A 26,250-nucleotide genomic window follows, 5' to 3' on the forward strand; every position below is an offset into this window, starting at 1 on the left:
TGAACTTAAACTTATAAAGACTAAGGAATGCAGTTTGTAAACCGTGGCTATAAAAGTTCATGAACCGATTCGAGTGAATCAAATCATCTTTGCTTCAATTGTGTCTTGTGTAGTACATAAGATTTCCTTGCAATTAAACAACTCTCTAGCTAGTTCATTTGAGTAATTTGAACTAGTTATGGTGAAGAATAACATGGTTGATATGAAATGCTCATATGGCTAACCTTTTGGTTAACTATTGTTGAACCAACAAGTGCATACGTTTGGGTACGGTTAACAAACCTAGAAGTGTGCATTGTCAAGTGTGTGTAACAAGCTAAGTTTTCGATCTAACGGTTGAGAAATATTAGCTTGAATCTAAATCAGGTTTTCATCTAACGATGGATATTGTTTGCTTTGTGACCAAGGAAAAACCCTGATTTGAAAGACTATATAAAGGAGACATCTAGTATCGTGCAAAACTAATCCCCACACCTTACGTGTGATACTAGTTTGCGTACTAGAGTCTATTCTCCTTTAACCTCTGGCTTTCTTTTCTCAAACCGGGTTAACGACTTAAAGACTTCATTGGGATTATGAAGCCAGACCGATACTACTTTTATCGTAGTTGTGTGATCTGATCTTGCATTTTCTATCGTACGAGTACAATCAGATTGATTGGATTGAGATTGATATCTCCGATAGGCAAGATATAAAAAGTAATCACAAACGTCTTCGTCTCATCTTTTGTGATTCCACAACATCTTGTTTCGCTACCATACGATTAAGATTGTTATGAGGTGATTGATTAATCTAGGTTGTTCTTCGGGAATATAAGACAGGATTATCAATTGGTTCCTGTTCACCTTGATTATGATCAAAAGACGGAACAAAACCTTTAGGGTTTATCTGTGGGAGACAGATTGATCCTTTGATAGACTTGTCTGTGTGAGACAGATTTGTTTAATTTAAAAGCCTGCGATTTTGGGTCGTAGCAACTCTTAGTTGCGGGTCAGATCAGGTAAGGGAATCAAGTGCGCAGTATCCTGCTAGGATCAGAGGCGTAAGAGCATAACTGTACCTTGGATCAGTGGTAGATTTATTGGGGTTCAACTACAGTCCATTCCAAAGTTAGCTTGGAGTAGGCTAGTGTCTGTAGCGGATTAATTCAGTGTGTGTTCAATCTGAACTAGGTCCCGGGGGTTTTCTGCATTTGCAGTTTCCTCGTTAACAAAATTTCTGGTGTCTGTGTTATTTCAATTTCTGCATTATATTGTTTTATCTTTATAATTGAAATAATACAGGTTGTGTGTTTGAATAATTCAATTGGAAATCTGACCTTTGGTTGTCGATTGATATTGATTGATCCTTGGATATTGGTCTTTGGTACCATCCAAGTTATTCCTTGTGTTTGATTAAAGACTCGCTGATTTCTATTAGCTCGAGTAAATCAAATTAAGAGAGAGAGAGATATTAACTCCTCAATATACTTTAATCTAGATTGAGTCTGACTGTCTAGTTGATTCTCTATTAAATTTTATTGGAGTTAGTCCATACAGATTTCTAAGCGAAATATTGGGTGGTGGTGTTAGACCCCCGCTTTTTCATTATGAAAATAGAGAATAAATAGTAGTTGAGTGCGTTTAAAATTGTTGGATTTCGTATGTTTATATAGGTACAAGGACGTAGTCTCGTTGGTGTTTGAATTACCAAATAGACGTTGTCGTAGCAACTAGGAACGGTCGTTCCAAGTTGAGGCGAGGCTCGCATCATGTTAGGACGGTCGTCCCTAGTTGCCACGACAGGTTCTGTTTGGTTCGAGTTTTCCCACTGCACTTTGTCCAACCACCCGGCTGGAAAACCATCAGATTTGGGTAGTCCCACTGGAGATGCTTGGGGTCAAGGTCCTCCTATGTAGATGTATTATTATTAGAGCACTGCTTGGTCGAACTCGCAAGCATTGCTATCTCAAGCTTGTTTGTCAAGTTTAGTTGCCAAAACCATAAGTCTTGATTTCTAGACTACTTATAGCTAAGTCTCGGACTAGGATAGTAAGTGTCGTTGAGCTCCAGAGTCCACGGCGTTCATCATGCAAAGACGAATAACTACTCAAGGAAATGGTGGATCTTCATTGACAAAAAGGTATGTGGAGACCTGAACTTATATATCACTCAAAAGTCTATCTGTTCTATCTCCTGTCTTGAGACAAAAGTCGTATTGCTATACAGAATTCGATTACACACATCTGCTATTTTGAGCCGAGTTTATCTCGCTTATCTATTTCTCGAAATATGTGTTGGTAAGATTTCGCTTTGGCCAAGTTCATATTTACTCGTGACGAAAGTCATGTTGATTGTTTCAATCTCTTGAAAATCGCTTTGATGAAAAATAGTGTGTGAATAACCTCTATATAACATCCTCTAAGAATGTTTCAATGATTGAAATGAGAGTTTATAATATATAACCTTGAATGGATATAAAAATTGTATGAAAACTCATACTTGTGTAAGTCCAAAATCCTTGAACCAAAGTATTCGTACTTTACTGGTTTAGGATGTCCGGACCCGTACGCGTGCTGCCGGAAGTTCACATCCCGTGAATTTCTGCTGGAGTTTGTGAACTAAAAACAAGCTCAATTCGGGTACTTAAGTATGCGTACCGGTATGCGTACTTAAGTGGGTTATTTTCTAAAAACAGTTTATTCGTGAACTAAGATATTTATAAATTAAGGAATGCAATCTTTGCAAACCGTGGCTATAATGTTCATGAATCGATTCGAGTAAATCAAAATCATTTTTGGTTCGATTGTGTCTTATATACTTCTATGAGATCCAAGCAATTGAACAACTCTCTAACTAGTTCTTTTGAGTCATTTGAATTAGTTATGGTGAAGATGAATAAGGTTGATATGAAAGTGCTCATATGGATAACCATTGGTTAACTATATATTGTTGAACCAACTAGGTGTTCACGTTTAGGTACGGTTACTCAAACCTAAATGAATTTACATTTCATTTGTGTATAACAAGCTAAGTTCGATCATATTAGCTTGAATCTAATCAGGTTTTCATCTAACGGTGGATATTGAATGCTTTGTTATCAAAGTAACTTAGATTGCAAACCCTGATTTGGAGACTATATAAAGGAGAACTCTAGCAACTGAGAAACCTAATCCCCACACCTCTTGTGTGATACTAGTTGTATAAGCTAGAGTCGATTCTCCTTTAACCTTAGGTTTCTGTCGAGACCTTGTAGGTTAACGACTTGAAGACTTCATTGGGATTGTGAAGCCAGACCCAACTATTTTCTATGTAGTTGCGTGATCTGATCTTGTTGTTTCTATCGTGATTGAGCGCAATCATAATATTGGCTTGAGATTTATATCTCCGGTAGGAAAGATAGAAAAGTAGTCACAAACGCTTTCGTCTCATCGTTTTTGATTCCACGATATCTTGTTTCGCTAGTCGATTAAGATTATTGTGAGGTGATTGATTTATCTAGGCTGTTCTTCGGGAATATAAGTCTGGTATATCAATTGGTTCTTGTTCACCTTGAATTATTAAAAGACGGAACAAAACTCGTAGGTATTTCTGTGGGAGACATAATTATCTATTCCTGTAGACTTTTCTGTGTGATACAGATTTTTTTATTAAAGTCTTTGACTTTGGGTCGTAGCAACTCTTAGTTGTGGGTGAGATCGGCTAAGGGAATCAAGTGCGTAGTATCCTGCTGGGATCAGATTCGTAAGGAGCGCAACTGTACCTTGGATCAGTATGAGATTGATTGGGGTTCAACTACAGTCCAGAACGAAGTTAGTTTGTAGTAGGCTAGTTTCTGTATCGGCTTAATACAGTGTGTGTTCAATCTGGACTAGGTCCCGGGGTTTTTCTTCATTTGCGGTTTCCTCGTTAACAAAACTTCTAGTGTCTGTGTTATTTCTTTTCCGCATTTTATTTTGTTATATAATTGAATTATCACAGGTTTTGCATTGAATCGACCAATTGGTAAATCCAATCTTTGGGTGTTGATTGAAATTGATTGATCCTTGAACATTGGTCTTTGGTACCGTTCAAGTTATTTCTCTTGTATTCAATCAGGCTCACAGATTTCTATTTGTTTGAGTAAGGATTGAATCGACAAATTGAGATATAACTCTTTGGTATACTTTTCGTAAGATTGAGTCTGACTGTCTAGTTGATTCTCTTGAAAGTATATTGGAGTTAGTCCATATAGATTGCTAAGCGAAATATTGGGTGAGGTTGTTAGACCCCCGCTTTTTCACTTATTAACATTTTCTTTTAGTGGGTTATTGCTAAAATACAAAAAGAAAAAAAAAATTAAAGATAAAATTTTGGGTTAATTTGGTTTTGGGTTACAAAAAAAGTGACCATACATGCGTTTAGGTCCGGATTGTTTTTAATTAGAGTTTGGGTCCCAAGGCCGTCATTGACCATCTTGACAGTTATAAAAACAGGTTAGAATATGAATTGACCAACTAAAATATATTTACATAGTATTTACTAACTTTACCAATGTTAACTACCCTAAAAGAGAAGAGAAAAAGGTCGACTATATCTTCCATTGATGTTCTTTGCCTCTTTTAAGTTCTGGTATTCCATCTACTATCACTCTCTCCATCTCACCCACATCAATTAATTAGTTTCTTTTCTTTTAAGTTCCAATCTGTCATTGAAGCCTTAATCTTTCTTGAACATAATTCACGGTCGTTACAAATCCTGTAACTAAATTCATTGTCTTGTTAAAAGTTTTAACACCATTATAATGGTCATAACAGTTTCACTGTGATCATCATCAGGTTACTCGATGTGGCGAATGTTTATAAGGTACGAAGTAGATTTGTGGATGAAAAGGGATTTCGATATGTTAAGATAATGGTTTTTAAATCTTCGACTTGGATTCAATAATCTAAGTAAAAAATTGCAGTGGGTTTTATTGATAAAGGAGTACTTATGTTTGAGTTAAGGATTTTAAGACTTTTTTTTTTTGGATATATATGTGTTTATAGATTCCCGTCTAATATATTTTGGGGACATTTTTATTTTGCCTCTAATTAGAAAAGATGACTTAAAGTTACCCATATTTCATCCTTTAATATAGACTTTACTCCTACTTTGGATTTTCCATTCATTTTTTAAAATATGCCTATTACGCGCTGCTTTAATCCCATGGTTTGAAAGATTAATACATGTGTAATGATATCAAACATTTCGAAAGTAAAACAATCAGTACTCACCAGAATCCACCGATAAAGATAATGTTCGTATCATCGTAATTAAAATACAAAATATATTATATATTGGTGTAGGAATTATTAGATGGTGTTATTTTTGTATCAGTCAACAATCCTTTCTTACACCCCATATAAAGTGAACCACCACTATCAACAACAAATATATCCAACTGGCTTGATTTAACTAGCTAAAATATAATGATTTTCGATATACTTGACAGTACCTTCTCTAACCTAGGAAGATTAATAAAATATAAAATGTTTACTTGCACATTTGATTTGCAGTTAGTGTTTATGAAATGTTTGATGAAATGTCCAACAGAAACTGTAATGGATTTATAATTCTTTTATATGTGTTTAGTTACTATCTAGTGTATATTGTTTAATGATGTTAAGCTACTATCTGCATAAAAAATATGCCCCAACTAGAAATGTAATTGGATTATCACTGAAGAAGCTATTTTATTGACATGGAAACATTTGTAGTCGCAAATGGTGAAGCTCCAAACATAATAATCTATTTTAGTTCAACGGAAAAGTGTCGTAAAACGTTTCGTAAGCGTCTAGCGTTGTGCTTATTGGGACACCATAAGGCTCAAGTAATTCTTTCGTACAAGTTCTATAACTAAGTTATATTTAGAATATCTTGTATCCTAGGAAAGTATGTAAACTAGGCAATACTTACATTACAAGTAGTTTAAAACTCTAAGTTATTGTATGTATAAATAGATAGCTCTCATGTATGAATTGTAATCAATTATTCAAGGAATCGAATATTCATTCAAAACCTATTCTCTTCTCTTATCTTCTCTTTTATATTCTAACTCTAACCAATTCCAAAACTCAACTTGGTATCATCCAGGTTTGATCCTTCATGTCTTCTGCAGCCTCTTCTGTTTCTGCAGTTTAAACTATTATTAACTCTTCTAAATCCATGATGGATTCATCTGTTTTCTCTCAACCTCATCATATTATCACTGTCAAGCTTGATGACACAATCTATTCTATTTGGTGTGATCAATTCTTACCTTACCCGCAGCCACCCTTGAATATGAAACTCCTAATCTAGAATTTTCTCCATGGGCAAAACAAGATAAAATTCTTCTTGGTTTGATCCTCTCTTCTCTTACTCCTGCCGTTCTTCGTCAGGTTCATTGTCTTACAACTTCAAAAGATGTTTGGTCTTCTCTTGTGTCACCTTTTCCCTTTAATTTTGATGCTCATATTCACCATCTTCAATGTGAACTTCGTGATTTGGAAAAAGGATCTCTCTCTATAAGAGCTTATATTGATCATGCTCGTGATATTGTTGACAGTCTTGCTGCTATTGATACAATTGTCACTAACACTGAATTACGTCACTGCATTCTTGATGGATTAGACTCCTCTTATGATGCTATATTTACTTCTCTTACCACCTCTATGGATACTATGAAACTTGAAGATTTTATCACATATCTTCTTACCTTTGAGTTACGTATGGACCAAAACAAATCTCTCAATTCTCAACTTGTTGTTGCTGCTTCATCTCGATCTCTTTCATCTTCAAATAATGGTCTTTTACCAAGACCTAATACTGGTAATTCACAGTCTTCTAATGGTGGTAATCGTCAAAGCACAGTTTGTCAATTATGTGACAAATATGGACATATAGCTCTTCTATGTTGGAAACGGTTTGATCGTACCTTTCTTCTACAACTTCCTCGTCTTCCACAACCATAACAATCATCTGATCCTATTGTTTATACTGTTGAAGCACAAAGGTCTTCATATTTCTTTCCATGGATACCTGAAAGTGGAGAAAAGGATCATATCACGAATGATCTTGCTACATTGCATTTTCATTCAGATCAAATTCACTGTATTCAGATATTTTTGAAATTTATAGACATATGTTGGGGAATTGGGATCAGTATATCCTGGTGGTTGTTTCATATAAACTTCTTCCTCAAGTTTTCCATGTAAAAAGGCATTATGAACATCCAGTTGATGAATATGCCAATTATATGATTAGGCCAAAGTACGAATAATACGAATGGTGCATGGTTTCACGAATGATCTTGCTAGATTTCATCTTCCACTTTTTAAAGATCGTTTTGCTTTACTGAGAACCAAGCTAACAGTTCAAGATGACCTGTTACGCTTACGGGAGGGTATTGGGACAACGTAATGGTCAAGAAATTCTTCCGTACAAGTTCTAGAACTAAGTTATATTTAGAATATCTTGTATCCTGGGAAACTCCATAAACTAGGAAATGCTTGTATTACAAGTAGTTTAGAACTCTAAGTTATTATATGTATAAATAGATAACTCTCATGTATGAATTGTAATCAATCATTCAAGGATCGATTATTCATTCAAAACTTATTCTCCTCTCTTCTCTTATGTATTCTAACCCTAACCAATTCTAATACTCAATTGTACTTGCACAAGTTGCTTGTTTATATGCCAGACCTCATGGCTTCAATTAAACATGATACCAAAATGAAATTATTTGAAAGTTCATTTGCTTATAGAATTTTCACATCCAACTAAACATTGCTTGCAAGTCTCGTGCATGCCTACTTAGGTTCAACGTATCAACTAGGTACAATGCGATAATTCTAGAATGAGTGTATCAAGATATAATGGTGGTGTTTCAAGAGATCGTGGTTGTAAACACATTAATTTTTTCAACACGGGAAAGTTTGGCCTTCGACTAAATATTTTTTAATTGAGTAACTAGAACTAGGGGTAAAAGTATGTGTAATATTTGCTAGTACGGGTGAATTCAAATTGTATCATAAGGGTATATTACTACATTTTTGGAGATTTTATACGTGTGTATCTCACACGGAAAAGTTAACGACAAAAATGGATGTAAAATCCAAAGTAGAGGTAACCCTGAGTTGTCTTTTCCAACTAGGGGCAAAGTCAAAATGCTTCTAAATTTTGTTTTAATTCAGCAATTTCATGAAATTGATTTGATTTCAGAACTTAAATAGAGAGTGGAGAATAAATATAACATTTGACTTTTCTAGGGTAGTTTCATGAAATAGATTTTGAGTTATGATCTTCCTCTTTTATGTTCTTTACCGTCACTGTCTATCTTCTTTTGAATTTATCTCTTTTATCTAACGGCCTCAACTAATAATATAAATTAATTAAAAAAAATAAAATTCTTAGCAGTCAAGAGGTCAACGATGGTCTTGTGACCCAAACTCTAATTGAAAAAAAAAATTGTGACCCAAACGCAACCCTGGATACTTTTTTGTGACCTAAAGTCAAAATAATCCTAAATTTTTTCACCTAATGTTCATCTCCAATCTCCAATGTCTTATCTAATAAAGTTTTTTAGGACTTAAGAGATAAGGTCATAAAGAAAGTCTAATCTAGAAAAAAGATACAAAAATTGTAGCACTTCTCTTCTCTCCCAAAACTTCTAGGGAAAAAAAAAACAAAAAACAGAAACTACTTATTTCATCGTTCAATCTCCTTGATTTTCTCGGATTTCATTTGATTTTTCAAATCTTTCGGGCAAATCAAGGTTATTTCTCTCATTTTTATGTAAACATCCAATAAAAGTAATTGTTGTTCCAACAATTTTTAGGTATTCTCTTTGTTTTTATAGATCCGATGGTGTCTCACTATCATTCAGATTTCTTATATATATGATGGCCATAATGACTTTTTCTGGTGGTGTTACTGCATCGTTATCAAGTACGTTATGAAAGACGACAATCTACTTCGGAAATTAATACCGATGTTGATTGTGATGATGTCGATTTGGGGTTATTACTTCTTCACTACGGAAGCATATAACATATATGATGTTGATGATCAAGAATCTGAAGATCAAAAATCAAAATGGTATAAAATCATAACCACTGGAAAGATATCAATTTCGTCGAAGGTATAATACTGGGTTTTCTTGCTATTTCTTTGCATTTGTTTGTGATGTAATTGATCATGTAATCAAAATTTCAGATTAATGAAATTATCAGACATTCTTTTTCCTTTAGAAAAAAAATAAGAAGAATAGGCCTTCAAGTGATAAAAGTCACGCAAAATAAAGCTTTTAAAACTTTTTCTTGTTTTGTTTAATGATTGAAATTTTGGTCTCCTACTTGGAGACTACAAATAGTAGGTTCAAAATTCAAATTGATTAAAACTCTCAACTGAAATACTTGCTTCCCTAGATGATTTTGCTAAAGCATCAGCCACCTGATTACCATCTCTACTAACAAACTTAAAAGAACATAAAATAAAACTCGAGATTAACATCTTGTTTGTTTGCAGCTGACTCATCTGAGTCATCTGGGTATGAGTCATCTAGACCTGACTGAAATCACCTGAGTCATCTGGGTCTGACTCACCAAGGTCTGACTCAAAAAATATGTTTGTTTTGTGAATCAGACCTGACTCAGCTGACTGAACTTTTTTGGACAGAAAATGCCCTTCTGCACATTTTTAACCATAAACGTTTACTACTACAAAAACATCAGAAGTTGTTCCATTGTATTCAACAACCTTCTTTTAATGCAATTAAACATGTTGTGCATCATAAAAAAATAAAATCCAAAGATTGAAGTCCTAAAAACATAAAAGAAACAATAAAATCTAAAGGAGACTGGCTATCTCATCGCGTAAATTGTTCATATGTAATTGCTCTTGTCGTCCAAAGAGATGAGATGCATTTTCTTCCGTTTTGGCTTCCTCATCTACCTGTATTTCATTCATCTCAAATGCCTCATTCTCATATTGTTTAAACAACCAATAATCTAATGCATTGCAGCGTACAAAATTACGTATTGACATGCAAGCAATGACAATATCTCTTTGCTTCTCAAATGAGTAAGAAGGCATTTTACTTAAGACTGGAAATCTTGCTTTCAATACCCCGAATTCTCTCTCAATTACATTCCTCAGTCGAGCATGGGCTTGATTGAACTTCTCTTCTTTTGTTGTTGCAGATACTCTTCGGTAATCACCTAACCAATACCTTATGTTGCGATATGGACACATAAACCCCTTTGTGTGGGAGTACGCAGCATCACATAGATAGTATTTTTCTGTTAACGTTCAAAAAAATATATTAAGAAGTCATGATAATGAAACTGCAGCAAGAGGAAACATATATACTAATCCAAGGTAAGGAAAGAAAAATGAAACTGAAGCGTAAATCAATAAGGTACAATGCGAATCAGTATTGCCTTGTAAATTTCATTGAAGAAAAAACGGTCAAAAATCACATTTAGCATTTCAGACATGGTAACATTTCCAACAGTTCAGTTCAAAAACATGTTGGTCGATACAGTTCAATTCAATTTATTTCTCAACTTCTACAGAGGTTCAACAAAGCAAACATACAACTTGCAACTGTTTCATTTTCTTTAAATCAATTACAGTAAAGCACGTCTTCAACTTCTAAGGCTCAATAATGGTGCAGAAAGTACATTTGAGATAGTTGACAACTGATATGTCTAGAGTAAAAATAAAAGTTATTTTCATACCCAGTTATGTGACTTATGTCTACAGGTAAAGCTATTGACTTATGAGGATAACCAACATTACTTTTCTATGTTGAGCATTATAATTCAAATATATAAGAACGCAATGCACAAGAATCCAAATAAAATTGTGTATAGAAAACAAACCCAATGCATAAAAATGAGACTTAAAATAGTGATATTACCTGGAGGTGGTAAAGGAAACTTGAAAGATGGATCACGCACTGCCTCGGTCACACTCTCGAGTCATGAGCAGTGCCTTCCCATCCAACTACTACATATAAAAAGTACATATCCCAATCACATATCGCAAGCACATTTTGGGAATATTCTCCTCTTCCCCTTCCTCTATATGGTGTTTGCTTCTCGACTGGAATGCTCGCACTAATTAGAGTGCCATCCAATGCACCAACGGCACCTGTAAAAGCACCTTCTCTAAGGCGTTTATGCCTTTTAGTTATAGTTGGCTTGTCAAATACATTAGGTCGAGGAACTAAGACTTCAGCAGACCAAGTCTTCATAGCATCCAACACTTCATGAAAATACCTACTGACTGTTTCACCTGAATGTTGAAAGTGATATAAAATTACACGATTCCTACAATTGTGCCTGATTGTGTATAAAAACATTGCCATCTTCTCCTCTACTTCAATATACTTGCTATCCTCTAAAAGTCCTTTGGCTCGGAATTCATTGCATAGTTGAATAAAAGGAGCCTTACTCATTCTCAATAGGTTGTACATATTCCTAGGATTTCCTTCTAACAGATATTGGGTGAAATCCTTTCCCGTTAAAATTGACTTCTTGTACTTCGGGCGTACAACCTTTTTAAGTTGCTTCACTAACAAACATAAAGCTAGTAGCTGAGATAGTAAGGTCTTCATTTTTTCTGAAAACAACAAGTAGATGAAAGCATTATAAAGTGGTAAGCCTCTGACAAATAATGGCATTACACAACCACATAAGAAACTACTGCCAGTTGAACAGAGACATTATTCAATAAGTACTTGCCTGTATTTAAGTGCTTCCCTTCTAAAACTCACTTCCTTTTTAAGTTGCTTCACTAACAAACATAAAGCTAGTAGCTGAGATAGTAAGGTCTTCATTTTATTTTGAAAACAACAAGTAGATGAAAGCATTATAAAGTGGTAAGCTTCTGACAAATAATGGCATTACACAACCACATAAGAAACTACTGCCAGTTGAACAGAGACATTATTCAATAAGTACTTGCCTGTATTTAAGTGCTTCCCTTCTCTACATAAAACTCACTTCCTTGTAGCCTTCCCAATCTGCAACGAAATGAAAGAAAAATGTTACCACACACTGACATATTGAATATAACCAGCAAGCAATTGAATATAACCAGAAAGCAATTGAATATAAACTATAATAAAATATTCTATAGGAAATGGACAAATAACTTTAATACTGATTCATTCAATAACTTCAATAAATTCTGATTCAATCATTCAACATAAATTGAAACTCGAGTAAAGTAATTAACAAACACGAATGTTTTTTTTTCTACTGTTTTGCAACTCTTAACATCTGACTATTTCCTAATTTATGATTTTCAACGTTCTTTTAAAAGTTTGTGTGCAAATGAAACACGACGCTCATCGCTTTTCAAACTGACAAGCAATTTTTGCCAACCAGGCATCTCTGAAGCTTTTAGAGTTATGCTCAAATACTGATCCATTGTGATGTAATCATACTCAAGTATATTATCCAAAGCTTTTATGAATTCGGCTGCGTTATCCTTTTCTAGAGCAAGTTTTTTATGTTACAGATGAGTTTCCATCGATGTTACAATAGAGAAGACTTTTTCGGTTAGGAGATCATTCGAGGCTTCTTCCATTTCCTTCATCCGTTTCCTTCCACTCCCCTTAGCATTGAGACTAGAATCAACCTCGTTATCATCCTCACGATTTTGTTCTTTCCCAAGGCTTGTTCGAGACTCAGAACCATTATTTGAAACCCCTGTATTTGTAGAAGTCCCAGCTGAACAAGGAGGTTTCACTCTTCCAGGCGTATCTCTATTAGCTCCAGTGGAGAACTTGGCATCAAATAAATTCTGCATCTTCCAGTCCCTTGTTCTTTAATTGACTAGCATTCTTGATTGTCTGCATCAATTAGAAAGTAAAATCAATAAATATGTTCAGCTGATTACAACATAATAATACTGGTCAGTCAGAAAATGATCTAGCAAATGGATCACCAAAGTTCACTAATGTGTACATTAAAAAATCTTCTGAATCTACTACGAGGGACACCAATACACTAATGGGAAATGAACTAGATAATATCATGGTTGTCTACAATCCGTTTATCATTAGTAAGGTTCCTAAACCTCTATGGGGAGTGATGCATATTTGGAGAAGAATTTCTCAGATGAACGGATGTTCAGCAGAGTCACGTCTAGAGAGATTATCTTGTCGTGCGGGTGACCTGTGGTATCTGCACTTGCACTAGAGATTAACAAAGACGATTTAACTTCGATAAATTCCAAACAAATCTGAAACAAAATGAAAGTATCTTACCTTGTCTAATCCAACCCATTGCTCTTCTCTCCAATCAAAAGTGTTCGTCTCAGCGTTGTACCCATGACCAGTTCTTGCTAAGAGACGGGACCAAGTGACATATTGATTACGCAAGTAATCCAAGTGGTTTCTTAACTTCTTCTGTGTGATAGTGCAGTCATACTTCTCAGAAAGTAATTTGCACAAATTTCCCAAAGAAGTTTGCTTCAAAGAAGTTCCAGAAAACCCATACTCGGTAGCTTCTGCCAAACATTGTGATGTAGTTTTTAAGTGGTAGTAAAGTTCGTTCAACTCGGATTGTGTATACTCGATTTTAGACTAAAATTAAAATAAAAAACTTAAAAATAAATTGTATTCAAGATTATAAAAAGCACTGAGACTCAAGATCCCACCAATCTCAAATTTTTATGTGATTTAATCTAGTCAATATTTATGCAACTCCTTCCGTTTAAAGTGATTCTAATATTTTTGCCTAGACAAGTAGATTCTCAAAAAAATAGTTGTAAATCGAAAGCATGGACCATCAAAAGACTTAACCTAAGCATGACCCATTAATTGAGAACACAACCACTTAATCAGAATCATATATTCGATTTCAGTTCAGTGCAAATAATCATAAAAGAATTAAAAAAATTAAATTAAATAGAATTTACCACATAATAATTGGAAAAATGGCTTCATTCGTCGCATCAGCAATGGGGTTTAGCTCCTCATATTAATCACTTGCTCAAAATATTTGTCTATGGTTCAAAAGTTGATTAATAGATGAAAAACTATAACACTGATTGTTTGCAACGGTGTACTGGCGTTGCCAAACAAAGGACTGACTGTTACAAAGAAGTCACTATAGCAGCGTTACAAATTTGAGACGTTGTTCTTATTTGCAACGTTTGTTCTTCAGCAGCAGCAACAGTAACTCGGGTTTTCCTGCAACTTGATCAATTCAGCTCTGTGGTGTTACAAACTCCTCTGTGACTGCTCCAATGACTTCATCCCCTTCCCTGGGACTCGAACACACCTTTTATACTACTCAGAAACCTAAAAATAACGATTAAATCTCTCTTTTTCTTTTCGTGCAAGACACGGCAATAATCCTCTCTGCCGATTTCCTTAAGCGTTTCTAAGACTTCCAAATCATCCGAAACTCTTCCTTAGATAGAATCTCACCTTAGGAAACAATATCACGCCTTTAGTCTCCCTGAAATTCCTAAAATAATTCCACACAGTTTCCGTATACAACTCAACCTTTGTTTCCTTTTTCTGGATTATCCAGCCCAATTTGATCGATTCCAGCGCACATACCAAGCCTGTTATGCTCAATCACGTTTAGCCCAACAAATTCCAGCTATTGAATCTCACTAAAACATCTTCGAAATCCAATCGAAAGTTTGGTTCTTCGCTGGTTATTTCTTCCCGCCTTTTTCTGAATTTAAACGAAGAAGATGACCTCCCCTTATCCTGTGTTGGTCTCCCTTTAGCAGATGCATGGAAATGGGTCACCCCTTAGTAATTAGGTTACCCCTTATCCAAAGTGAGAGTCCGTATAGTAATTTTCTCCCACGAGCGCAAAAAACACTTTTTTAGCCAATTTCTCTGCAAAAGCTTATTTCTCCAAAAATACCTACAGGGACATAAAAAGCCATAATAAATATAAAATCGAGCACTAATAATATATATACAATTAAGATTATATAAGACACAAAAATGTGCCTATCAAATACCCCCAAACTTATTATTTGCTAATCCTCGAGAAAATCAAATAGAAAATAAAATCCTAACTCACTGTCGCAGGCATCGTCGATTGCATTTAGCGTATGCAATAAGCCTTTAAACCCCTAGGTGGCCCTAGTGGACAAGTTATAGTCTCGGGAGGGCTTACAAGAGATATACCCACAAAACCTTTACACTCCAGAACCTAGCTATCTAGGCAGAACCTTGGAAGGCACTAAAGAATCTCCTTGGTTGGCATACTTATTGACTACAGGAGGAAGTACCCTGATGCGAAATTCCAATTGTTGTACACGAGTTTGCACTCAAGCATACTAAAATTCATATAAAGTGACAGAGCTCTACTCAGATAGTCGCACTATGGACATCAATATCCGGAGTCAAAACTAATCACATGGATAGATCGAGAAGATGGATATAGAGAAAAACATAGATGATTTTGATGTTTACTAAGTGAACGGCGTTTCCCATATCTGTCTGAAGGCCTCCGCCAAAATGAACCTATCCTAATGGATTGACATACTAGTCTGACTAATATCAACACACTGGCATACACAAGGGAACCAGTGATCGATAACCCTAATTCTAGTTCGACACATCTGGCATATACAAGGGAACCAATGGTCGACTTTATTCACTGAATTTTTTTCAGCTTTCTTTCTTTCTTTTTTTCAACTTTTTCATTTCTTTTTTCATTTTTTTTGATCCGTTTGGTCTAATTGGTCTGGTCTTTTTTTTTCTTAGTAACTCAATCACTCTAATTCACCCTAGCATTGGTAACAACTTGAATCGTGGGCCCCACCTATCACTTAGAGAAACATAGTTTAAAAAAAAAAAAAAAATAGAAGTGAAAAGGACTCAACGAGATATGGTGAAACTATCATGTTATTTCTAACACCTGAGCTCTGTGCTTTTATGAATAGACTCTTCTAGATGTTGCCATCTAATCAGATTGGTTCCTCAACTCCTACGATCAAAATGCTTCCATCCACTTAGATTATTTAGTGCAATCCTAAATAGGCATAAATTTCTAAGCTCTGGAGTTTATTTATTCATACTGCAACTAAAAAGTTTCTCCCATACCCCCAAACTTAAATCTAACATTGTCCTCAATGTTATAGAGATGAAATTAAAAGCATGAACAAGGAAAAACTGTTACCATTTGAAGCAAAAGAGATAAGGAAAGATATTACCGTGTCGCATGAATGTTGGGTTACCTCCAAAGAAGTGCTAAGTTTAAAGTCTTCAGCCAGACTAAGAAAGGATTAGTCACCTCATAGAATCATAAAGTAATAGCCGAAATTTCTGTGGGTCATCAAAACCAAATAGAGCTATCACAAACAAAAGGAATCTGCAACCTGTCAAGAAAATAAACAAATAAAGCACACCCTTGTCTAGTTTCCTGTTTAAGACAACTACATCTAGCTGTGGTTCAGGTTCAGGTTCTATAACTGGGTCCAAATAAAATATTTCCATGGGTTGGAATTCCTCAAAGTTAATACCCGGTTCAGGTATTAGAGTCTGAAGAAACTCAAGTAAAAATTTAAAAGCACATAATAATAACCTGAATAATTGAGGATCCTTAAAGTCAATCAGTTTTGACCCACACAATCGACCACGATGAAACTGGTGGTCAATCTTAAGCAAATGTATCGACCCTAATCTCTTAAAGTAATTAGGTTTAGTCTCAAAACTAAATAATTGACACATCTGAAATTTATACGTTTCCACAATTGGTTGAAAAATATTTGGTGGGAAAACAAAGTCGATCTTGGTATCATAGCCTGGTCTAACCTCATCAACCAGAGGATGGGTTTCTAACAACTGAAACTTCCTTATGGACATCATTAGGTTCAGGAAAACGTGTATGAAGATAATCTTGCAAAATGGTTGAGGCACATATGTCAAGTCCGAAGTGAGGGACCTTTCTAAGAGTTAAGGCACATGGAGAATGATAATCACCCCCAAACTTAGAGTTTTGGGTATCTCTAGATATACTAGCTACAATTTCCTTAATTTCTAGATCGTTGGAATACTGAAAATAGTCAATTGCTTCTTCTAGGTTATACTCAAGTGACGCATCCTCACTCATATTTAATAGCTGTATGAGTTCATTTTCTTCGTCTAAGACCATTGTTTCTAAATCCCTAGACTCTAAAACGGTATTCTCAGAATAAACTCGTTCCTCTAAACCATTATCGACTTCTAATCAAAAGGAAATACTATATCATCTAAAGAAGTGGTATCTCTAATCAAATCCTCGTCCTTTTGAATAGGTGAATAATCATTAAAATTATCGGGATCTGAACCAGAAATAACACTATCATCATAAAGTTCATTTGGAGTAACAAATTCCTGATCACTATGCCTACATATTTCAAATTCTTCATCAACACTATCCACATCATAATCATCATAATAACATGAAAATGGTTGAACCTCATCTAAACAAGTATTGTTACCAATTTTATCCTCGTCATCTTGATTATGCAAATAACTATCCTCATTTTCAAGGGTACTATTGGAATCACTGTATTGGAAATTAAGATTATTTCGAGCAATTCTTTCGTTCGTCTCAGCTATCATCTTGAAGGATTCCTCTATAGAAAGTTCTCTTTCGTCATAAACTAAGTTATTCATCTCAGCTAACTTACGTGTCGACTCCTCTAATTTCCTGAGGGACTCTTCTAAAGGAGAAATATAAGAATTTTGCTCGTATGACCGGTGCGTGTGTGGATAATAATTGGGTTCATCAAGGTATGAGCCATAACCTTGAAAAGGATGTGTTCCCAACCACTATTCACACTATGGTCAAAGTAGTAACGTCCATTTTGAAACTCAGTCGGATATTCGTTGTATTGGCTCTTGTAATACCAGTTCGACATTCTATTGCATGGGTGTGAGTTTTCACACAAAATAAAACCCACTGACAAGGGATTCGTGGGTGGATAGAGTCTTACCTCCCGTACCAGACGGGCGATGAACCGTTGAAGTCGACTCAGGCCACCGACTCCGATGTCAGTGTACGAACCCGAGGGGCCGAGACAGTATCGTAACTGTCGTCCTTCCCTGTAAACAGTTTATATTTAATCTTAACCCTTCCGTAGGATTTTAAAAAATAATGTCCAGTCCAAAAATAAAGTCCAAAAAGTGTCCAAAAATAAAAATAAAAATTACAAAAACTAAAACCCTATTTACAGTTTCTAAAAATAAAACAAAATAACTATATACAAAATATTCTTCTTCACTCCTTTTGGATTCCTCTCTTTTTTCCTTCTTTGGCGATGCTTTCCTTTTATAGTACTTTTTTCTTTCCTTGTAGCTTCGTTCCAATCTGAAAAGAATCGAAAAATACCAAAGGCGTAAAAGAGAAAAAAAATTTTAAAAGAAATAAAATAAATCTAAAACCTAAAACCTAATACAAATCCCCGGCAGCGGCGCCAAAAATTGATGTAGTTTTTAAGTGGTAGTAAAGTTCGTTCAACTCGGATTGGGTAGACTCTATTTTAGACTCAAATTAAAATAGAAAACTTAAAAAGAAATTGTATTCAAGATTATAAAAAGCACCGAGACTCAGGATTCCACCAATCTCCAATTTTTATGTGATTTAATCTAGTCAATATTTATGCAACTCTTTACGTTTAAAGTGATTCTAATATTTTTGCCTAGACAAGTAGATTCTCAAAACAATAGTTGTAAATCGAAAGCATGGACCAACAAAAGAATTAACCTAAGCATGACCCATCAATTGAGAACACAACCACTTAATCAGAATCATATATTCGATTTCAGTTCAGTGCAAATAATCATAAAAGAATTACAAAAATTAAATTAAATAAAATTTACCACATAATAATTGGAAAAATGGCTTCCTCCGTCGCCTCAGCAATGGGGTTTAGCTCCTCATATTAATCACTTGCTCAAAATATTTGTTTATGGTCCAAAAGTTGATTAAAAGATGAAAAATTATAACACTGATTGTTTGCAATGGTGTACTGGTGTTGCCAAACAAAGGACTGACTGTTACAAAGAAGTCACTGTAGAAGCGTTACAAATTTGAGACGTTGTTCTTATTTGCAACGTTTATTCTTCAGCAACAGCAACAGAAACTCGGGTTTTCCTGCAACTTGATCAATTCAGCTCTGTGGTGTTACAAACTCCTCTGTGACTGCTCCAATGACTTCGTCCCCTTCCCTGGGACTCGAACACACCTTTTATACTACTCAGAAACCTAAAAATAACGATTAATTCTCTCTTTTTCTTTTCGTGCAAGCCACGGCAATAATCTTCTCTGCCGATTTCCTTAAGCGTTTCTAAGACTTCCAAATCATCCGAAACTCTTCCTTAGATAGAATCTCACCTTAGGAAACAATATCACTCCTTTAGTCTCCCTGAAATTCCTTAAATAATTCCACACAGTTTCCGTATACAACTCAACCTCTGTTTCCTTTTTCTGGATTATCCAGCCCAATTTGATCGATTCCAGTGCACATACCAAGCCTGTTATGCTCAATCACGTTCATCCCAACAAATTCCAGCGATTGAATCTCACTAAAACATCTTCGAAATCCAATCGAAAGTTTGATTCTTCGCTGGTTATTTCTTCCCGCCTTTTTCTGAATTTAAACGAAGAAGATGACCTCCCCTTATCCTGTGCTGGTCTCCCTTTAGAAGACGCATGGAAATGGGTCACCCCTTAGTAATTAGGTTACCCCTTATCCAAAGTGAGAGTCCGTATAGTAATTTTCTCCCACGAGCGCAAAAATCACTTTTTTAGCCAATTTCTCCGCAAAAGCTTATTTCTCCAAAAATACCTTCAGGGACATAAAAAGCCATAATAAATATAAAATCGAGCACTAATAATATATACAATTGAGATTATATAAGACACAAAAATGTACCTATCACATTGGTCAATAAATAACCCTCTAAATGCTGGGACGTTCCTAAAAGTTATCTTATTTGCTTTATCATCTTCTTTTTTCTCCATAGAGAACTAGCATAAAGTAAAACAAATACAAGACGTGGGTAATTTGAAACAGAAGAGAGTGTGCTAAAAACTGAGAAAGTAAACAGAGGAGAAAGGTTCAAAAGATAAAAAGATAAATCGATACTGCTAACATAACATAACACTTGAACTGCCAACAGACTGCAACAACAGGCCTAAAATATGAAGCATATATAATTGGGGACATGTATTGGGTGCATCTTATAAAAGGCCATGGAATATTCAGGTTAGGAGGCCATTATTTTTATGATTAATGGATTTCAAACCGAATAATGGGATTCAATTTTGAACAAAATTAGGGTTCTTATTCAATCAGAATTTCAAGAAAAAAATCAAATCAGACAACAAAACACTAAACTTAGAAAAGAGTATAGGCATAAAACTGTGAACATATTTCAATAGACGAACCGTAATAGGGACAAGTATTAGCGTATTTCATAGAAGGTCATTATCTGAATGATTTTTATGGTCACAAAACCAGCTGCAATTAAGGATCCAGTTCAATCAAAATTAGGGTTCTTATTTAATAGGAATGGGGTTTCAAGGACAGAATCATATCAGGCAAGCAAACCATTCATAACAGAACACAATTGAAGATAAAACTGAGAATAATTTTTATTAGAAGGATCATTTCACAACACACAGTTTAACCACACCAAAATGAACAGACACAGAACCTACTAAACTCATAGATCTAAAACCTCCAATACATTTACACAGAAATATCCAAATGATAGATAAACCACAAAAACCAAACTCATCAATTACTTCAAAAACAGAAACCCAAAAATCAATTTAATCATCAAACACTCAACCAGCAAAGCTAAAAACTCAAATCAAAATATATAGAAAGACCCATCTTCCAAAATCATCCAAAACCCATATGAAAATGATACAAAACATATGGACGAAGAATTATGGATGTTATTTGATGACTCTTTTAAAACAAGCTGATGAGTTGAAAGAATGGAGAGATTAATTAATATTGATGAAGGAGATTATCAGTAAAAGATATTGGTAGATTTGTTGAGAGGGGGATGAAGGAGACATCAGATCTAGGATTTTTCCCCATCTTCCATCTCTGCTCTGGACCGAAGTAACGATGGACGGAAGAAACGAGAAAAAAAGATAAATGAAATGAAATATGTGATTTAAAGGATCGAGGGTATTTTCGTGTATCGACACGAGTCAGGGGTTTGAGCGATTGAATCAGGGGTATCTTTGCACCTGAGTCCATGGGGTCCGACTCAAAGGTTGGTAGCGAGTCAGCTGGCGAGTCAGAAGTTATATTAAGTGGGAACCAAACAGTCTAACTGCTGATCTGGCGCGAGTTAGGGATTGACTCAAATCCAGATGCCGAATCAGTTACAAACAAACAAGATGTATGTGTTTGAGGTCTTTTATTAGATTCCTATTTTCCTATTGAACGAGGAGTGTCCGCCCGTTTATGGATTGTATAACCTTCTTTGAATCCGCTTTTATTTGAATTTTTGAGTGATTCAAACGCCTTGCCCAGTGCAATGCCTTACGAAAAAGCTTTTAAAACTTTGTGAACTTATTTTCCTTTGTATGGGAATCGGGATTACTTGCTCGGAATGTGCCAGGACATTTTTCAAACCGTCTTTTACCGCACCGGGAGAAAATAACAATTCCCTCCCTCTCTAAAACCCCAAAACTATTCGTAAGGCCAGCACGCCTTGGAACCCACGTCGAGAGGAGTTGCGCTAACAAACCTCCGCCACCGCAAGGTATTTCCGTAATTGCTATGGGGAGATTTTCGGTTTCCGATTTCAATTATTTAGGTGTCCGTAAAATTTAGGTCTAGGGTTCTTCTTTTGATCCTGGGGTTCCCAATTTTCTTTTTTAAATTCTGGGGTTCCAGATTATTTTTTTTTGATTCTGGAGTTCCCGATCAGGTTCATATTCGGACTTTAAATTTCTTATCAACTATAGGTTTTCCCATGATTTTGGTTACGTATTCTTCGTGGCATCTTGAGACAGTTACTGATGCAATCTCTAGGTGTCTACTTTCTAGAGAAGAATTTCAGTTTGAATAATAACTTTGATACGTCTTGTATTGTTACAGGTATAGGTTTCAGTAAGAAGACGCTATCAATTTGATTTTCTCTATGGCAACATTATCTGGTGTCAATGTAATCAATTATGATAAGACTATGGATATGTCGAGAAAAGAGTTTTTCGGGTAAGCATTTAATCAGTCTCCAATTTGAAGATTGACGTCTGCTTTTGATCGAACTGTTTATGTCTACATTAATTTGTCTGTGTACACTTGTAAAATCGAGAGCGTTCTTTGATTTATGACTTGTCGATCTTCTCTTTTATGTAGTTGTGCTCGTAAGACACATGGCCCCGAGTTATGCGAGGAAGGGTGCCAATTTGTAATACGTGAGCAACAGAAAAGGTAAGCAGTTTTTATATTGTTTAACTGGTGTTGAAATTAGTTGGGTTGCCAAGGGGTTTTCCTAACAGTTTTTCTATCCTTATTTTCCCTCTTTATTTTCAACATTTCAGTATACCATTTCTGTTAAGCTCTTGTTTTCATGTTGGTTACAGTTTATCCTAATAACTATAACTGAGACTTTTTGATTACAGAAACAATGATCAGTGGCGGCCTACAAAGTACCCTAAGGGCACCTTCCTGAGTCTACCTCGTAATGTTGAACCGCCTGTTAACGTGCTACTACGGACCTCTCACTCTTAAGAGTTTGGCCAGTCACACGAGTCCCTACTACAGGAACTCGGTGATTACAGAAAGTCCTGCCTGGTCAGATTCTGATGATGAATCTCACTACTACGAATTACCCAAGTGGCTGGTCGGTCGAAATCCTAAGCATGAAGTGCCTAGAGATTTCATGAAAGGCACTACTGCCTGTAAGGAGGCTACTGAAGGTATGTTCAGCTGTGCTCATTTGTAATTAGTCACAATTATTCCCCTATATACTGTATGCTTTTTTATCAATTGAAAATTTTCTTACCGACTCTAGGATTTAAAAGTTTCACCTTGTTCTAGTTAAACCTAATTCCGGACTCGCTTACTCAACCCAGCTAGTCTTTTTTATTATTTACTTTTCCTTCTCGTTTAATATTTCCCCTACTTTTTTTTTGGACTGCAGCAGGTCATTCTGCTCCAGCCAAGGTTATTGAGGCTGGTAAATCTGCTGAGGACCTGTCTGAGGAGATTTCTAAAGAGCATGAAATAGGTAGTAGTAAGACGAGTTCTTCTTGTAAGAGAGATGATTATTCAGCTGAGGATGAGTTGGATGCTGAAGAGATGATGAAGAGGGTGGTCGGTCGAAATCCTAACCATGAAGTGCCTAGTGATTTCATGAAAGGCACTACTGCTTGTAAGGAGGTTACTGAAGGTATGTTCAGCTCTGCACATTTGTAGTTAGTCACAATTATTCCCCTATATATGTTTCTTTATCAATTGAAAATTCTCTTACCGACTCTAGGATTTAAAAGTTTCACCTTGTTCATAAACCTAGTTAAGCCTAATTCTGGACTCACTTACTCATCCCAGCTAGTCTTTGTATTATTTACTTTTCCTTCTCGTTTAATATTTCCCTTACCTTTTTTTTTTGGACTGCAGCAGGTCATTTAGAAGAAGCTCGACTATGGTGGCTTGCTCCAGCCAAGGTTATTGAGGCTGGTAAGTCGGAGATTTCTAAAGAGCATGAGAGTTTGGATCTCGATGTTGATTCTGAGAGGGAAAGCGCTATTGGGTAGTAGTAAGATGAGGTCTTCTAGTAAGAGAGATGATTACTCAGATGAGGATGAGTTAGATGCTAAAGAGATGAAGAAGCTAGGTACGACAAAGAGAAAGAGAAGCAAGAGATGATAAGTCTGTTGAAAAGGCAATGGAAAACTTTTTCGGGTAAGTATTTAATTATCAGTTTCAATTGGAAGATTGACGTCTGCTTTCGATGGTACTGTGTACGTCTACGTTAATTTGTTTGTGTACAACCATAAAAACGTGGTTGTTCTTTGATTTATGACTACTCGATCTTCTCTTTTATGTAGTTGTGCTCGTAAGGCACATGACCCAGAGTCATGGAGGAAGGGTGTCAATTTGTAATGCTTGAGCAACAGTGAAGGTAAGCAGTTTTTATATTGTTCAACTAGTTTTGAATACTTATGCGAGGAAAGGTGTACCATTTCTGTTAAGTTCTTGTTTTCATGTTGCTTACAATTTATCCACATAACAATATCTGGGACTTTTAATCACAGAAACAATCGTCAGTGGCCGCCTACAAAGTACCCTAAGGGCACCTTCCTGAGTTTAGCTGGTTACATTGAACCGCTGTCTTTCTATGAAGATCTCACACTTAAGAGGTTGGCCAGTCAGGATGGACCAGAAAAGTATTCTTCTGGTCCAGATTTATGCCTTGAGGGTTCCAGTAAGAGTCCCTACAGGAACTCACTGATCGCAGAAACGCCTGCCTGGTTAGATTACATAACTGATGAAGGCCACTACAATGAAGTGCCCACGAGGGTGGCTGGTCCAAATCCTAACTATGAAGTTCCAAGTGATTTCATAGAAGGCACTACTGCTACCGAGGTATGCATTCAGCTCTGCTCATTTATAGTTTAGTCACAATCATTCCCCTGTATATGTTTGTATATTGAAAAATGTCTTACAATCTCTAGGATTCAAAAGTTTCACCTTGTTCATAAACCTAGTTCTGGGACTCCCTCAATCATCCCAGCTAGTCTTTTTCTTCTTATCTTCACTTAGTTCGTACTTTTTGCCGCAGGTCATTTACAAGAAGCTTACTGCAGCCAAGGCTGTTGAGGCTGGCAAGTCTGCCAAAGACCTGTCTGAGGAGATTTGTAAAGAGAATGAGAGTTCAGATTGTGATGTTGATTCAGAGAGGGAAAGGGAAAGCATAATTGCTTTCTAGTAAAAGCAATAAATATTCAGATGAGGAATGGAAACGACAATCACTTTCTTAGCTAGCATCACTTATAAATCCAAAAAAGTTGGATATTTACTTGCAAATGTTACAATTTCCCTGCATCAACGGGGTTTTGGTAGACAATGCAACAGGTCCAGTGACATTGTAAACCTCATTTTTCAGTGGCAACATCCTCTACCAGATGACATGCCACATTATAAGTTTTTCTGCAGCTGGGGTAAAAAGTAAAAACCAAGTAATGGCAATCTGAACATTTTATAACCTATCTGATGGAGTATTTTCTTTTCTTTGGCTTTACTTGTTTACATGTATAAGACTTTTTTCATCGGCCCCTGCAATTAATCACCCCTCTGCTCTATTTGGTAGCCAATTCCAAGATGTGCATTGTAAGTACTCGCTAGGACCTATTCTGTGATTTTTGCATTCTTGTAACCAACAGTGCAAGTCCAAACTATACAGAAATGGCAATACCCTGCCGTGGTGTGCAGGCTGTTACTAACCCTTTTTTTTTGTAATTCAGAATAAGGGTCATGGATACAAACACTCGATGTGTACTCATACTGAAATATACTCGATGCTGAAACCTGTTTACTTCGCCAAACGGCAGGCATTACTGTAAATAGAACTCATGGCAAAAATCAAGAGGTGCCTGCAGAAAAGGAGATTAGAAATCCATTAGAATGAAGATAAACTTCTAGTTTATAACACAGTTGTTGCTTATATTTTTATTTTTGCCAATAAAATGAAGACAGCTCAAGTTTTCACTCATAAAACCTCGCCTGCGAACCAAAAATGGAGGGAGTCTTCAAAATGAAATTGGAAATACAGCATGTGTTCCTCTTCGTCTTACTTCGAGAATTTCATTCCTTTCTAAATGCAGGGTTGGCTAGGGTTTATCTACTTTCCTGATTTCATCCAAATTAGAAATTGAGTCTTCTCATATATCAGATCTACCAATTTCATCTCTGTATTCTTTCATTTCTTCTTCTAGTTTTCAAATTAGCCAGGTCTTCTTATTCCCAAGGGGTTGCATCTACTTATGTCATGGTTTTGGTTTTGATATATCATCACAAGAATACAAGGTTGTTGTCATTTTTACATCAGCATCCAGTGGTGTGTTTGTTTGTTTGTTTGTATGGTCGGGAACTAAATTATGGAGAAAGGTTGCTTTCGCTCCTGCTGAAATAATCAATGGAGGAATAGCTACTAGAGTTTCGAATGGTAGACAGGCTACCCTTTGTGGGGGGGTCATCTGTTTTGGAGGATAACTAACGAAACAGTGGTAGTCAAAGAAGAAGAAGATATAGTCAATGA

General features: G+C 35.8%; 1 long non-coding RNA gene across 4 annotated transcripts; it reads left to right on the top strand.

Annotated features, from left to right (window-relative positions):
* Nucleotides 1-21,669: 21,669 nt before the first annotated feature.
* Nucleotides 21,670-25,439, top strand: LOC113279687. Of its 4 annotated transcripts, none has more exons than XR_003325675.1 (9): nucleotides 21,670-21,747; nucleotides 22,086-22,202; nucleotides 22,347-22,421; nucleotides 22,613-22,909; nucleotides 23,134-23,382; nucleotides 23,610-23,894; nucleotides 24,041-24,114; nucleotides 24,248-24,578; nucleotides 24,775-25,439. It is a non-coding gene; the product is annotated as an uncharacterized LOC113279687 (long non-coding RNA). The 4 variants fall into 4 exon arrangements; XR_003325678.1 differs by having other exon boundaries at nucleotides 23,613-23,894; XR_003325677.1 differs by having other exon boundaries at nucleotides 23,137-23,382.
* Nucleotides 25,440-26,250: the final 811 nt, after the last annotated feature.

The sequence above is a fragment of the Papaver somniferum genome, chromosome 1 (assembly GCF_003573695.1).
Source record: "Papaver somniferum cultivar HN1 chromosome 1, ASM357369v1, whole genome shotgun sequence".
NCBI lineage: Eukaryota > Viridiplantae > Streptophyta > Magnoliopsida > Ranunculales > Papaveraceae > Papaver > Papaver somniferum.